Source organism: Myiozetetes cayanensis, unplaced genomic scaffold (assembly GCF_022539395.1).
Source record: "Myiozetetes cayanensis isolate MyiCay16 unplaced genomic scaffold, myiCay2020 scf5-8, whole genome shotgun sequence".
Classification (NCBI taxonomy): domain Eukaryota; kingdom Metazoa; phylum Chordata; class Aves; order Passeriformes; family Tyrannidae; genus Myiozetetes; species Myiozetetes cayanensis.
The window spans coordinates 83,658,859-83,672,156 of record NW_026087742.1 but is presented as its reverse complement, the minus strand read 5'-3'; the positions used below and the strand labels follow the sequence as shown (position 1 = coordinate 83,672,156).

Here is a 13,298-nt window from a genome sequence, read left to right as displayed (position 1 = left end):
GCCATTTTCCTTATACCCAAAGAGGATTATTTCCCCTTCTAGCTCTATATGATCTCAGGAAGTGTCATCCCACTAGGGACAAAGCAGGTTGTCTCTTGTTCCTCAGAAGAAAGCAGTTCATTACCCTCTGCAGGTGCAAATCACAGTTATGACCTTCAGTGTTGCAATTGCTCACTGAAGCATCCAAGCAATCACTCTTAGCATCACTCATCACTTCCCGCGATATTCCCCATAAATATTAAAACAAGTGAATATCCTAGTGCCACAGCTCAGCTTGTCCCAGGAGAGTCTGAAAAAAGTTCTGGAAAAGAGTAAATGAGCCTCAGTTGAGGAAAGTGAATTACAACTTAGCTTTCTGTGCAAAACTTATCTTGTCTAGACTCATGAGGGGTAATGTGAACATAATTTGAAACTGCATGCAGGCACATAGATGCTCTGTTAGTGTCAGTTGTCAGTTGATCACTACCAGAAACAGTGCCTTTGGAAGGTTTACTCAAATGCAGTTCTAAAGCGTAAAGGAGGAAAGATTAGGAAAAAATGTGGGTGCAGTGTCTTGGTATTCAAATTTGTTGTAAAATATTTCTGTTCTATATTTGCACAGTTATACAGAATCTTCTGACAAAGCTCTCCTGGAGAAGGCCTCTGTTATCTTCTTGACAGAGAAACAGAAACTCAAAATTATTAAATCTTGGTTTTGCTTGATATGTGCATCTGTGGGCATTGCATAGGCTAGGAAATGAATCCTTGTAAGCAAAGTTATGCTACATATTTTGGGTTTATCTGAACTAGGCAGCTCAGAGCCATGGTTATACATACAAAGCAAAGAGGTTAGATCCGTCTTGAGAAGATATATCTGAAGTTGCATAAGTTTGCTTTCGTTCTGGGGGGAGGGATCCCCGACCAACCAAACAGAAAACTTCATGTTTTTTCTACAGGAAAATAATCTCCATCCTTGGAGTTCTTTAAAGGCTGTGTGGACAACCATTCTCCTAAAAATGTGAGACCCTAAAACATCCATGGAAGAGTGAGTTTGAGTGATAAATGTCCATCATGCTGGACACTGTGCTCTGCAGTTTTGAATAAACATCTAGAGGTCTGACGTATAACTAGAGGTGCAAAGGTATAACTTACCTGCCATAGGTTCTATTTCTGCTGAAAGGGCTGAACTATTAACAATATAATAATACAGTCAATTTTTACAATCTAAGCAATCTCCCGCATAGATTAGAAATAACTTATTAAGAGACTGACAGAATGTCAGTTAACTGGCCAGTAATCAGGATGGTTGGGGTTGGAGGGGATCTCTGGAGTCCACCTTGTCCCACTGCCCTGCTCAAGCAGGGCCACCTTGAGCCAATTGCCCAGAAACGTGTCCACACAGCCTTTAAACAACTCCAAGCATGGAGATTCCACACCCCCTTGGGCAACCTGTGCCAGTGCTCAGTCACCCTCAGAGTAAAAACTGTGTTCTGATGGTCAGAGAGAAAGTACTGTGTTTCAGTTTGTGTCCATTGCCTCTGGTCCTGCCACTGAGCACAGCCTGGTTCCATCTCCTTTACACCTTCCCCTCAGATATTTATGTACCTTGATGAGATTATCAATGTATGATAGAATGAGATTAGATTATCAATTATGAGATTATGAATGCAACATCATTGTTTAATAACAATTTCACAGAATATTCTGAGTTTGAAGGGACCCTTCAAGGATCTTTAAGCCCAGCTCTTAAGTGAATGGCCCATCCCATGTGGGATCAAACCCACAACCTTTCTGTTATTAGCACAATATTCTAACCAACCGAGCTTACCAGAGGGTCAGCAATAATTATCTCCAGAGTTTTTCGGACTGATGAAAGTCTAAGAGATTAGTGTTTCAAAAGGATGAGAACAATTTAATTGTAAATTTTTATTACTGTGGAAACTAAAGAACTGATTGACTAATACTGTCTCATTTTGCAGAGTCTGACAAATCAAGTAGGAAATTTGTAGACATGTTTTTTAAAAGGCTACGCAGATAGCCAGTTCCACACTACTGGTGAGCATCCCAAGGCCGGGAGGCAGGAGGGTCTGCCTGGCTGAAAGATGACAATGAGACATTATTCCAGAATAAGACCAGGTGCTGCCAGTACTGGGAACTGGTTGCCCTTTTCCAAAAATAAGCAAACTTGGGCTAGTGAAGGCAGGGCTATTGGGCAAGTTTTAGCTCCTGATGGACCCTGGCTAATACCACTGGCAAGCTCTAAGGAGAAATACACTGGTTCCAACAGTCGAACCCTCTCACGACATATCTGCATCTACAGGAAAAATTATGATAGTAGGGCTGGGCCAAGCTGTGACAGAATGTGAAGTCTGACAGCTTCCTAAATCATGCCTATTCTATACGGAGCTTTCATGTGCTTGATACAGGTAAGGTGTTTGTTGTTTATTGACTTCTAGGCTGCTGGCCAAAGACAGCGAGAAGAAAGACACAAAAGGTTTGAAATCAAAAGACAGAGAGTAGTTGTCAGCTGCTTCGAGATGCAATCAATATAATCTCAAGCTGTAACTTCAAGATAGGAAAGGTCCAAGACAAACATGTTAGTGGAATCAGCATCACAGCAGTCAGGTCAGACAGAACTGGTATTGTAAGGACAGTCACAACTTAAAGTATTGTAGGAAAGGATTTGATGTTATGCTGAACTGTCTTTCCTTTTTATTCCTTATCTTAGTGAATAGAATACTTTATTCTATGGAGAAGGTTTTTCATGTTAATAGTATTTGCATATTCCCAATTTCCTGTTGTGTGCTAGACAAGATAAATTCCAAGTTTGAGCAGTAGAATAGATGGGGTGATTTATTGTGACGTGGTTATTACATGCATACAAAGCTGGGACATCTAGAGGCCAAAGCAGTGTCTGCAAATACAGGCAGTACAAACACACCTACTAGATGTGGGTATTAGAGCATTTTTCAAAAGCAGCTTAGATAATAAGGACACCGCATGACCTCTAGTGGTATTAAGCCCAAGGCACTGTCAAAGTCAGTCACAGTTTCATGAGGCTGAGGAAAAGCCAATGTCACAGAGGAGCTATCACATACATGCTAGTTTTAATGCTGCTGTACCCCACCTTACTGCCAGCTTTATGTGAGCCCAACTTTTGTCCCATTGCCAGGATAAGACTGAGAAAATTTTTAATTTAGCAGAAATTCCAAACAGCAGAACAAATGTTTTGCAGCAGTTTTTTCATTGTCAACTAATAACACATCATCATTAATCTTTCCTGCTGTCATGGTTTAAACCCAGCCAGCAGCTCAGCCTGACCCAGCTACTTGCTTACTTCCCCCATAGCGGGATGGGGAAGAGAATCCAAAGGGTAAAAGCAAAAAAAACTCACGGTTCGAGATAAAGACAGTTTAATAGGGAAAGCAAACCCCATGCCTTCAAGCAAAACAAATCAAGGAATTAATTCACTGCTTTCCACTGAGTCATCTCCAGGAAAGCCAGATTCCATCATGCATAATGGTGACTTGGGAAGAAAAATGTCACCACTCTGAATGTTCCCCCTCTTATATTTCTTCCCCTTAACTTTATATGCTGAGCATATAAACCTCAGCATATAATATGCATATCATAAAAAATGATGTCAGAAGTTTTCCTGGTTTTGTGACTCCTATTCCCTTGAAGAGGTGCAACCATCATTGCTGACATCCTCTCAGAGGGTTTGGAGTCCCCACAGTAAGAAAAGGAAACTAGAAACGACCTATTGCCTGGGATACTGACTTTGGCATCAGGGGACAGTCAGGAGCAGGTCTTTCAGAAAGAAGCTACTGGCATGAAGATGAGGTGGAACTGGCAACAAATGTAACAACGGAAAACACTGAACTTGACTGTGTGATTTGGAAGCCAGGCTTTCCCACAGGAATGGTGGGAGGAGACCAAGCCTTCTCCCATGAGCTGCTGATGCAGCCTCTCGGCAGAACAGCCAGCAGGTTGCAGGACATCATGACACAGACAAGTTATCCCATCATATTCTGTGACCTCTGAGCCATCCTGAGCTGTGCAATGAGTCAGTGCCCAACACCCCATCCGTGGAAAGTATTTCAGTGCTCTGCCACAGCCGAGAGAGATGCATTGACATTTCAACAAAGTGCAGTGTCTCATTATGGAAGACATATTTTGTTTTATTTACATTTAAGTTCAGTTTCGCTCACATTCTGTGGTTTGGGGCTTTTCTCTAGTGAGCTTCTTTCACATTCATGGCACCTGGCTGTATTTTTGATGTTTTCTAATGATTTTCTTGTTGCTTTCTACTATTTCCTCTTTAGTCCTTTGGTGTGTAAATAACTGCAAAATAGAGAGAGGAACTTCAAAGCAAATTATTTTAAAAGCAAGTAATTTTAAATAGGCAATATAAAAAATTGACCACAAAACAGTTTAATCCAGAAAATTAATATTGTGCTTACCTTATCTTTAAAAAGCATTTAAATTCTAACCCTTTTGTATACCTGAATAAGATTTTAAATGGATTTATTTCAGGGTATAATTCAGGGTTATTTATTCACTATATTTATCTAAATAGATATATTATTAATAACTTCATAAATAACAAGTGAGTATAATTTAGCCAGTTGTGTGAAGCAGGTTTGTTATAGTGGGCACCTCTTTAATGTGTGTGTGAGCTGAATTGACCTTTTATTGTGTGTGTGAGATGATTTGGCTTAGCTGCTTTCCAGATGTAAGCCCTTTCAGGCAATGGACTGTGGTTTCATTTATGTACAGCAATGCTGAAAATAATACATGATAAACAGTTGCACACAAAAAGTGTGATTTACCTAAAACGGCCTTGTCTAAAGTTTTGGTGTCTAAGTGTGTTCATCACCCTTTGTTGACTTTACTAAGAAAGAAAAATTGAAAGCTGAGGTACTTCAGGTTATCTGCCATCCAAAAGTGCTTACCTGAGTGCAATTGCCATCCCAAAGTTTTTTCCCACTGCCTACAAAAAGATTGCTTTGGGTGACAAACTCAGAGTTCCATATCTAACTAGGGGACCTACCATACTAGGAAATCTACCCAGGAATCTAATTTGTTTGCCAGCACTGGATCCCAGTGTATATTGTGAACTCAAAAAGAAAAAAAAGGCACTGTTTGATAATTTGCCAGTACTGAAGATGTTCAACCACTAGCAGAAGTACAGGAGAGAGAGGTTTTTCCTTATGTGATTAAAACCAGAGGCAATTATTAGACTGTTCTTCTGGGGACATAGATCGTGCTGAAAAGGTCTGAAACAGAGTAAAGTGTGAGCCCCAAAGTCACTTATCATTATTGGACTTCAGTTCCTTTTTTCATTTGACCTTGTCCTGATGCCTCTCTTGAAAAAATTTTAGAGAGATTACTGCAGGTTGAATAACCCCTGAGCTCCTAGGAAGAGAAGGATTGAAAATCATCAAAACAGCAGGGGGTTGAATGAGAAAAGACTTCATTTGCCTTAAATCAAAGGCATTTTCACACTGTTTATTGGTCAGCTCTGCACCGGGTTATCCTGACGTGGCTGTGCTTCCCTTCTTTTGACCTTTAATGCAGGATCACATTGCCTAATTACATGTAGGTTATGTGGGGTGTATTTACCTCTGTTTATGATCACAGGTTTCCTTTGGGATTTCACCTTACAATATCAGAATCTGTATGGATTGAGAGGAAGGTTCTTCCACATGTGAATTGGTTTATTTTGCAAGAGAACGTGTCTTTTATTCCATCCCAGTTGCTCTGTGTCTGAGAACAACTTTGTTGCAATTTGTTGATTTTTATATGGAACATTTTTGCTCCTTTGGTGCAAACCACATTATTTGAAAACCAGCCTTAATGTGAGTCTTCCTAACATTCAAGCAAGCTTTAGAGTTTAAACTCTTCCAAATAATAATTACTCCAGTATTTTCTTTCCATCTGCTGTCTCTGCAGTATCCCTTGCTATTATGTGTTATCAACAATTTAACTAATTTATTCCTCAGAGTCTTACAGTGACGTAGCAGTATTCCCAAAAACAGTGTCTCCAGAATGTTTATTGCATGTTATGTTGTAAGACAGAAAGGGAAGAAAAGGTTAAACAAATAGAATCCTGTGTTTGTTTACTTTAATAACAGGACTTTTTTACAGTTAACACTGAATATTTATATGTTATTTTAGATCTGATTCACTGTCTCATTATTGTTCTGATGAAGTTTGATAAAAGTCTTGACCTATGTGTGGGTTGTTCAGGGTTACAGATTCCTGTGTAATTCCTTAAAGTTAATGTAAGCAGAGTACAGCACTGCTGTAGTTCTTGAGTGTATTTTGCCAGGATTTCAACAAGGGTCGGATCAGTGATGTCTTCTACATTTTTGTTGAAGATCCTACTTCTGTCACTTTTTGCCAGTCACATTGGGAGCATCAGGCAGCCACTGTTACGCCCACAAGGACAATATGCATGGCAGGTTGGCACCATAGATAAAGCCATCCCACAAAATTAATATTAAGAGCTTTTAAAATTGGAAAAACATCAGTGAACTGTGCAACAATGTAAAATAAAATTTCCGATAGACAAATTATGATAAATTGTGTAATAACAAATTAACATGCCACCTGCAATTACCCATTCGTGATGGTCTTCTGCACTAGAATTAGGAAGACAGTCTTTACCCCAGGTCTCAGCAATTGTTCCTCTGTGTCACAGCAACAGCTGAAACCAACAGTGAAAGAGGATTGGTATTATGTCAAACACTAAGCAAGTAAAAAACCTCAACAAATAAAACTCTATTCTCCTACAGACAAAAAGGCTCTAAAAAGTATCAATGTATTAAGAGTTCAGAGCAGACCACATTTACTCAGAGCTTTCTTGACTTTCCCACATTAGGATTGTGACAGAGGGATACTTTCACAGACACTACTTTTAGAACAGTGCTCCACTGAGCACACCAGTGTTAGGTGCTAGAGACCTGGATAAAGGATAAAGAGATGTAACTGGAGGCAGATGCCGGCAGATGATCCTGTCAATTTTAACTGGGATACACAGGGAACTAGAGATCTCTTTAGAACAAAAAACATCCTCTGAGCTTAGGGAAGAATATAAGGGCTGCTGGGCTATGATGCAGCAAGCTGTTAAAACTCATCTTAATTTTATCTATGTGACTAACTCTTTGCACTTGCTCAAATCCCACTGAAATCTGGTAGGTTTTAGCATGTGCCTACATGCCTTGCTGAATCAGCACTGTAGCCAGTGATCTGAATTTTTGCCCTATTAAACATGAACTAAAAAGATACACTTCATAAACTTTAATGTCATTACATTTTATTTTCATTTAACATTAAACTGAAGAGTCTGTTTGCCTCAGCCAGAGCCTTGGGTGGAACACAAGGTTTTCAAGCAAACTGAATGTCAGGCAACACCCTGATGATGGCAGCTCTTCATATCACAAAACAGGATCTAGGATATAGACTCTTATGCAAGATCTATGAACCTGTAATTGCTGAATAAGAATATGCTTTATAGCTGAAAACTTAATTGTACCCTGTTTGAGTAAGTGCACTCAATACATTAGCAGCCCTTAAGCAGATTGTGACCTTCACAGCTGCAGAATTTCTGTCACAGAGATGGCTTACGGCAAAGTTCAGAATTAATGTTGGGTTTGTATCATGCATTATGTTGTCCATTATGCTACTATTAGGACATATTCTTTCATTCCTTTGGCCAAAATATTTAATTTATACCTTTTAAAAAGTATTGACTCTTTAGATCTTCGATAAAAAACCTTCTGAAGTTACTTGTGGTTCTTTGTAGTGTCCTCTAAGAATGATTTTAAATACTGTGCTGTCGGTCTGTGTTTCATGTACTGCACAGAACTCTGCTCACCTTTGTTCCTGTCATGGTTTCACCCCAGTCAGCAACCAAGACACACACAGCCACTTGCTCACTCCCACACCAGCAGGATCCAAGAGAGAACTGGAAGGGTAAAAGCCAGATAAAGACAGTTTAATAGGGAAAGCAAAAGCCAAACACACAAGCAAAGCAAAATAAAGAATTGATTCACTGCTTCATGTGGGCAGGCAGGTGTTCAGCCATCTCTGGGAAAGCAGGGCCCCATCATGTTTAATGGTGACTTGGGAAGACAAATGGCATACCTCCAAATGTCCCCCCTGTTCCTTCTTCCCCACAGCCTTATATACTGAGCTTGATGTCATATTTTTCAGAATAGCCCTTTGGTCAGTTTGGGTCACCAGTCCTGGCTGTGACTCCTCCCAACCTTCCCCACACCCCAACTCCCTCACCAGGGCTTGGCCTTGTGTTAGCACTGCTCAGCAATAACAGAAACATCTCTACATTACCAACGCTGGGTTCAGCACAAATCCAAAACACAGCCCCATACCAGCCACTGTGAAGAAAATTAACTCTATCCCAGACAAAATCAGCACACCCAAACACCAGGAACAGAAAAAGATCTGTAGACATGATATAATTCCTTACAGGGAAGGTAATTCATGTTGGGAATATGTGGAAGGTAATTTCTGAACAAACAAGTTAGCAAGCATGAACTACTTAGTCTGACTGTTTGTGCTTTTCCTTGTCATAGCATATAGTTCACAGTAACCTGGGACATGGGCACACCTGTCCATTGTTCCCACTCAAAGAATGCCAGCATTAAAGCTGTGTATCACAGACTGTACGCTGGGGACAACTACAAAAAAGCATTCCCTTGTTGAGCAGCAGCAGTTTGATTCAGAAAATTACTGGTGACCAGGGATAATTTCTATTTGCAAGGAGATGCTGAAAAGCCATATATTGCTCAAAAACTTGTGAGGACATTGGTCCCAAATCACTACTAGCAATGGAAAATAGATTCTAGTACCATGTTATTTTTTCCACCTGGTCATAAGTTCCAGACTAGCTTCTGTTGGTGTTCAGTCTGCCAAGAGCCTCCAGTAGTAAAGAATCTGCTACAAAGACCAAAAAAGGCCAATGTGGTCACACAGTATGTGTGAATGACTGCTGTGTGAAAATACTATTCCGTATATTCTTCATCTGCTTCTGAAAAAAAAAAAGGAGGAAAAAAAGTGTCTGTCTCTATGAGACCAAATGCACAGATATCTGATTGAAATGGTTGTTTTACACGTTCATTGGTTTCCCAACACAGTTTACCATGTCTGTACAAACATTTGGGCTGTCCCACTGCATAGGTGATTGGGGACTTAAATAACTAGTTCGAAGCAAGAGATGCTCTCTGTACCAGTTCTGCTCTATCAGAACATGGCCTCACAGAAGAAGTAAAGTATCCTTCCCTTCCTCTCTATTAATACTATGTAAGGAATTGAATACTGTGGAAGGATTTGTCTCATCTGTAATTCACATTTTGTATGAGTATGGGGGAATCTAATTTTAACAAGGAATCCTTTTCAAGGCTTTATGCCAATTCTAGGTAAGTTGCTAGGGTCTTGAGTACAGGATTTATATACTTTGTTGATAGAAAACATGAAATGAGCTTTTAGAAAGTAAGAACATTTAAGATATTTTTTTCATTGTCATGTCTTAGAGATGATATTTTCAAAGTCTTCTCAACAACGAACAGGATTAAAAACCTGCTTTAAACAAGACACACTTCAGATTTTGTCACAAAGATATGATTTCAAGAGCTTTAAGAGACACACACAGAATACAATGAACTTCATTAAGAAGAAAATTGTGAAAGTTTGGCTTTGTGCATTTTGTCAAGCTTCCAACAGCACTGAGACAAACTGATTCTGATCTGTGTTTGGAGAAGTGCAGATGCACACACAGTGAGCTCTTGCTTCCCTACCATACCTGCTCAAGACCTGGGCAGGTTTCCAGGTCCTGAGGTTTACTGAGAACAGCTCCCTCCCCGTGCTTTTTGGGTGATGCACAAGAGTGTCAAACAAGAGAAGGAGGAAATGGAGTTAGGATCTTATCTGCGGGCATGCAAGCACTACCAAGCAATGTGGGGATAACAGCCAGCCCATAGAGAGACATAGCCCATATACAGGCTTTGTCCATCTGCCCCAGCAGGACTCCTTTCTTGCTGAAACAGAATCACTGCCTTCCTGAGAAGGACAGCAAGGATCTTAAAGGCTCCTTGCAAGCTGCATGTGCCCAGAAGGTATGGATATGGCAAGTCTCTCTCACCAAAACCTTTAGAATATAACCTTTACAATGAAAATGGTTTACTTTTCAGTTACCTAGAAACCACTGTCTGGAGATCACAAAACTCTGTATTACACTGTAATTAGATATATTTCACAACATCCCCACAAGGGAAATCACTAATTACAGCAGTTTGCTGAAGTTAAGGTAAGTATAGTGATGGTTGGTAGTGACTATGATATTATTGCAATCTTGTATTACTTTACTTCAGGCTATGACTGTACCAAATCTCAGAAGCCAAGAGGGTTGGGTCTGATTGGCATAAGAAGAGAGAGTCAAGAACTGAACTAGGCATTAGTAATTTCTTAAGAAGTCATTTTCTCATAAATCACAAGTCATATTAATTTGCTCAGGAATAATTAATTATTCTGGGACTTTGCTGTCAGGAAACACCCTGGAGCATGAGAGATTGTGTTGTGCCAGAGAGATAAAACCTATGGCCTCTCCTGATAAGCTGTAGTGATCTAAAAATCCTGTATGTCTATGGGATGGATAATTTTGCAAGACAAGTATATTGGTCATAGCAGCATGGGAAAATTGTAACTCAGAAATTTGCATTTGCCTTGCATCTTCTCATTAAAAATGTAAAAGTACCTTTTTTTTTTTTTTGTCTTGCATTTAAATACCTTCTGAAGCATTATTGACAGGAGTGGTGAGGTATTTCTATTGTAAAGTTGTGTGCATCTCAGCAGGGAAAGAAGTCTCTTTACACACACAGACTGTAAAAAGTTCTCTGTTACAACAGGTGATCCATTAATTAATGTGAGGTAACAATATTCTGGTAATGTAGTTTTAGATTTTGTGAAGATTAATTAAATGGTATTTTAGCTTTTAACAAAAATGCATCAAATGTTATTTTTTATTCTTTTTATCAATTTTTTAAAAGGATGTGCAACAGAAAGGGAAGCCTGGTTGTGAAAAGACTGCAGAACTTAGCTAATCTATATGAAACACACAGGGGTCTAGGAGGACTGGTAGACTTTCAGAGAGTGAGCTAGAAGAGGTGAGGGTGTATTAGACTCTCTGCATTTGCAAACTGTCTCAAACTGTCCTAGTTGAACACATTTTGGAAAGAGCTGGTGCACAGAGAATTCAATGAAAGAGCAGGATCCAGACAGTCAGTACCCAAGAAACCCAGACAAATGGTTCATAGAGCAAATCCACTTTGTGACTGAGATGTAAAACTGTACTTAGTGGTGCTGTGGGTAGCGCTGACTGAGCTATTAACTTGAATTGCAACTCCAAAAGCTCAGAGCAGCCTTCACATCTGCCCAGGCATACAGTTTCACAGTACAGCTGACACCAAAAATGGTGTCGGTCACCCCTCTTCCTTAGCAACCATGTCTGAGCAATTAGTCTCACTTCCTCCTTTCTGCTGTCCCCAAGGCTCTGAGCTGGGCAAGCCTTTTAGCCTGCTCAACTAAATGCAAAAGTAGCATTTCTCTGCTACTTTTCCCGGGCTTCTCCTCTCTTCTTCTGCTCCTACAGCAGGAATGCCCTCCTTTGTTTAATATAAAATGGCTCTAAAGTTTTGTTGGTGGGTATGTACTGGGTGTGGCTGGCCAGGTGCTGGCAGTGGAGGGCTGTGGAGGGGTGATCTCTGTGAGGAAACAGGGCTGCCCCATGCTGGACACTTCCAGCCACTTCCAGACAGCTCCAACAGACCCATCATGGGGCATGGCTGAGCTCCCAGCACCTCTGGGAAAACATATTTATGGAAGGGCAAACCAACTACATAGGAGTGAGATGAGAGAGGAGTGAGGGGGGAAAAATGTGAGGAAGAGCAGTGTGAACAGCAAGGTTGAAGAAAGAGAGGATGGAGGTGCTGCAGGTGCTGGAGCAAGGATTTCCCATGCAAAGGACCACAGTGGAGCAAATATCCACACTGCAGCTCTTAGAGGACCCCAAAATGGAGCAGATGGATATTTTCTGAAGGAACTGCATCCATGAAGAGCTCATGCCTGAGTAGTTCTTGAGGACTGCAGCCCGTGGAAGAACCTACACTAGAGCCAAGTATGAGGAGAAGGAGGAGCAAAGAGGAACTATTAAGGACTGGCTGCAGCCCTCATTCTCCAGTTCCTCTGCACTGCTTGGGGCGTGGTGCTGCACAGGTAGAGGAGTTGTAAATGGAGGGATGAAAGTGGTAGGGTGGTGGGAAGGTTTTGTTTTCATTTAGTATTTGTTTCTCACCGTTCAGCTCTATTTTTAATTGGCAAAAACCCCTAATTTCACAAGTTAATTTTACCTGTGACAGTAAATAGCAAATGATCTCCCTGTCTTTATTTTGTCCGATGAGCTCTTCCAGTCGTTCTCTCCCTGCCCTGTTGAAGAGGGGCAGTGAGTGAATATCTGGGCGGGCAGTTGACCAATCCCAATCCCCCGATCGGTAACAAAGCATCAGAGATAATTTTGAAATCTTTCCTCTCAACCGCAAGAGTCAAATCTATAAAATCTTAGGGAAAATGCCTTTGAATGGTTGCACAGCCTAACAAAAAAATTGTGTGTTTTTTACCTCTGGTGAAAAAACCAAACCAAACCAAACCAAACCAATCAACAATCTCACAAACCCCAACCCACACAGGAAGGCCGACTACTTGCAAAAAGACGCACAAAGCTGCAGGGCGCTGGCGGTTCTCATGCTGCCACTGCTGCTGCTCTTGAATACTTGCAAGAAGCCGGGTTTTCTGGGGCAGCCCTCCCAGCAGGGCGAGCACGGCGGTGTCAGGCGTGCCGAGGGGCCCAGGCCCTGCACCCCCGGGACTCGCCGTGACGGAGGGTCAGTCCGTTTGAATTTAAAACGCCGCAACGGACATTTTTGCCTCCGACTTGCACAGATGAACCCCGGCACGGCTCCGGGCGGGACACGCGTCCCACCCCGGTAGGGCGGAGGCTTCACGAGCAGCCACCGCGTCCCCGGAGTCGCTCCCGCGGGACTGGCGCGGGGGAACCCTCGCAGTCACTGGAAAACCACGTTTTCCCGCTTCCTCCCGGCTCCCTCATGACCGGGGCGCGCTGCCTCCGGCGGCGTCCTTCCCGCTGCCAGGCACCGCGCTGAGCAGGCGTCTCCCCGGGCCTGCGGGGATGGCCGGATCGGGACGGGGCGGGGACGGGGAAGGCGGGGGGAAATGTCGCGGTC

The 13,298-nt window shown here is 41.7% G+C and overlaps 1 long non-coding RNA gene across 2 annotated transcripts; it reads right to left on the bottom strand.

Moving 5' to 3' along the window:
- Positions 1–4,191: 4,191 nt before the first annotated feature.
- On the bottom strand, positions 4,192–13,124 carry LOC126649452 (uncharacterized). 2 transcript variants are annotated; one of them, XR_007631043.1, is made up of 4 exons: positions 12,773–13,124; positions 7,862–7,951; positions 6,605–6,691; positions 4,192–4,323 (listed from the first exon to the last, which is right to left on the bottom strand). It is a non-coding gene; the product is annotated as an uncharacterized LOC126649452 (long non-coding RNA). The 2 variants fall into 2 exon arrangements; XR_007631044.1 differs by lacking the exon at positions 12,773–13,124 and adding an exon at positions 12,408–12,440.
- Positions 13,125–13,298: the final 174 nt, after the last annotated feature.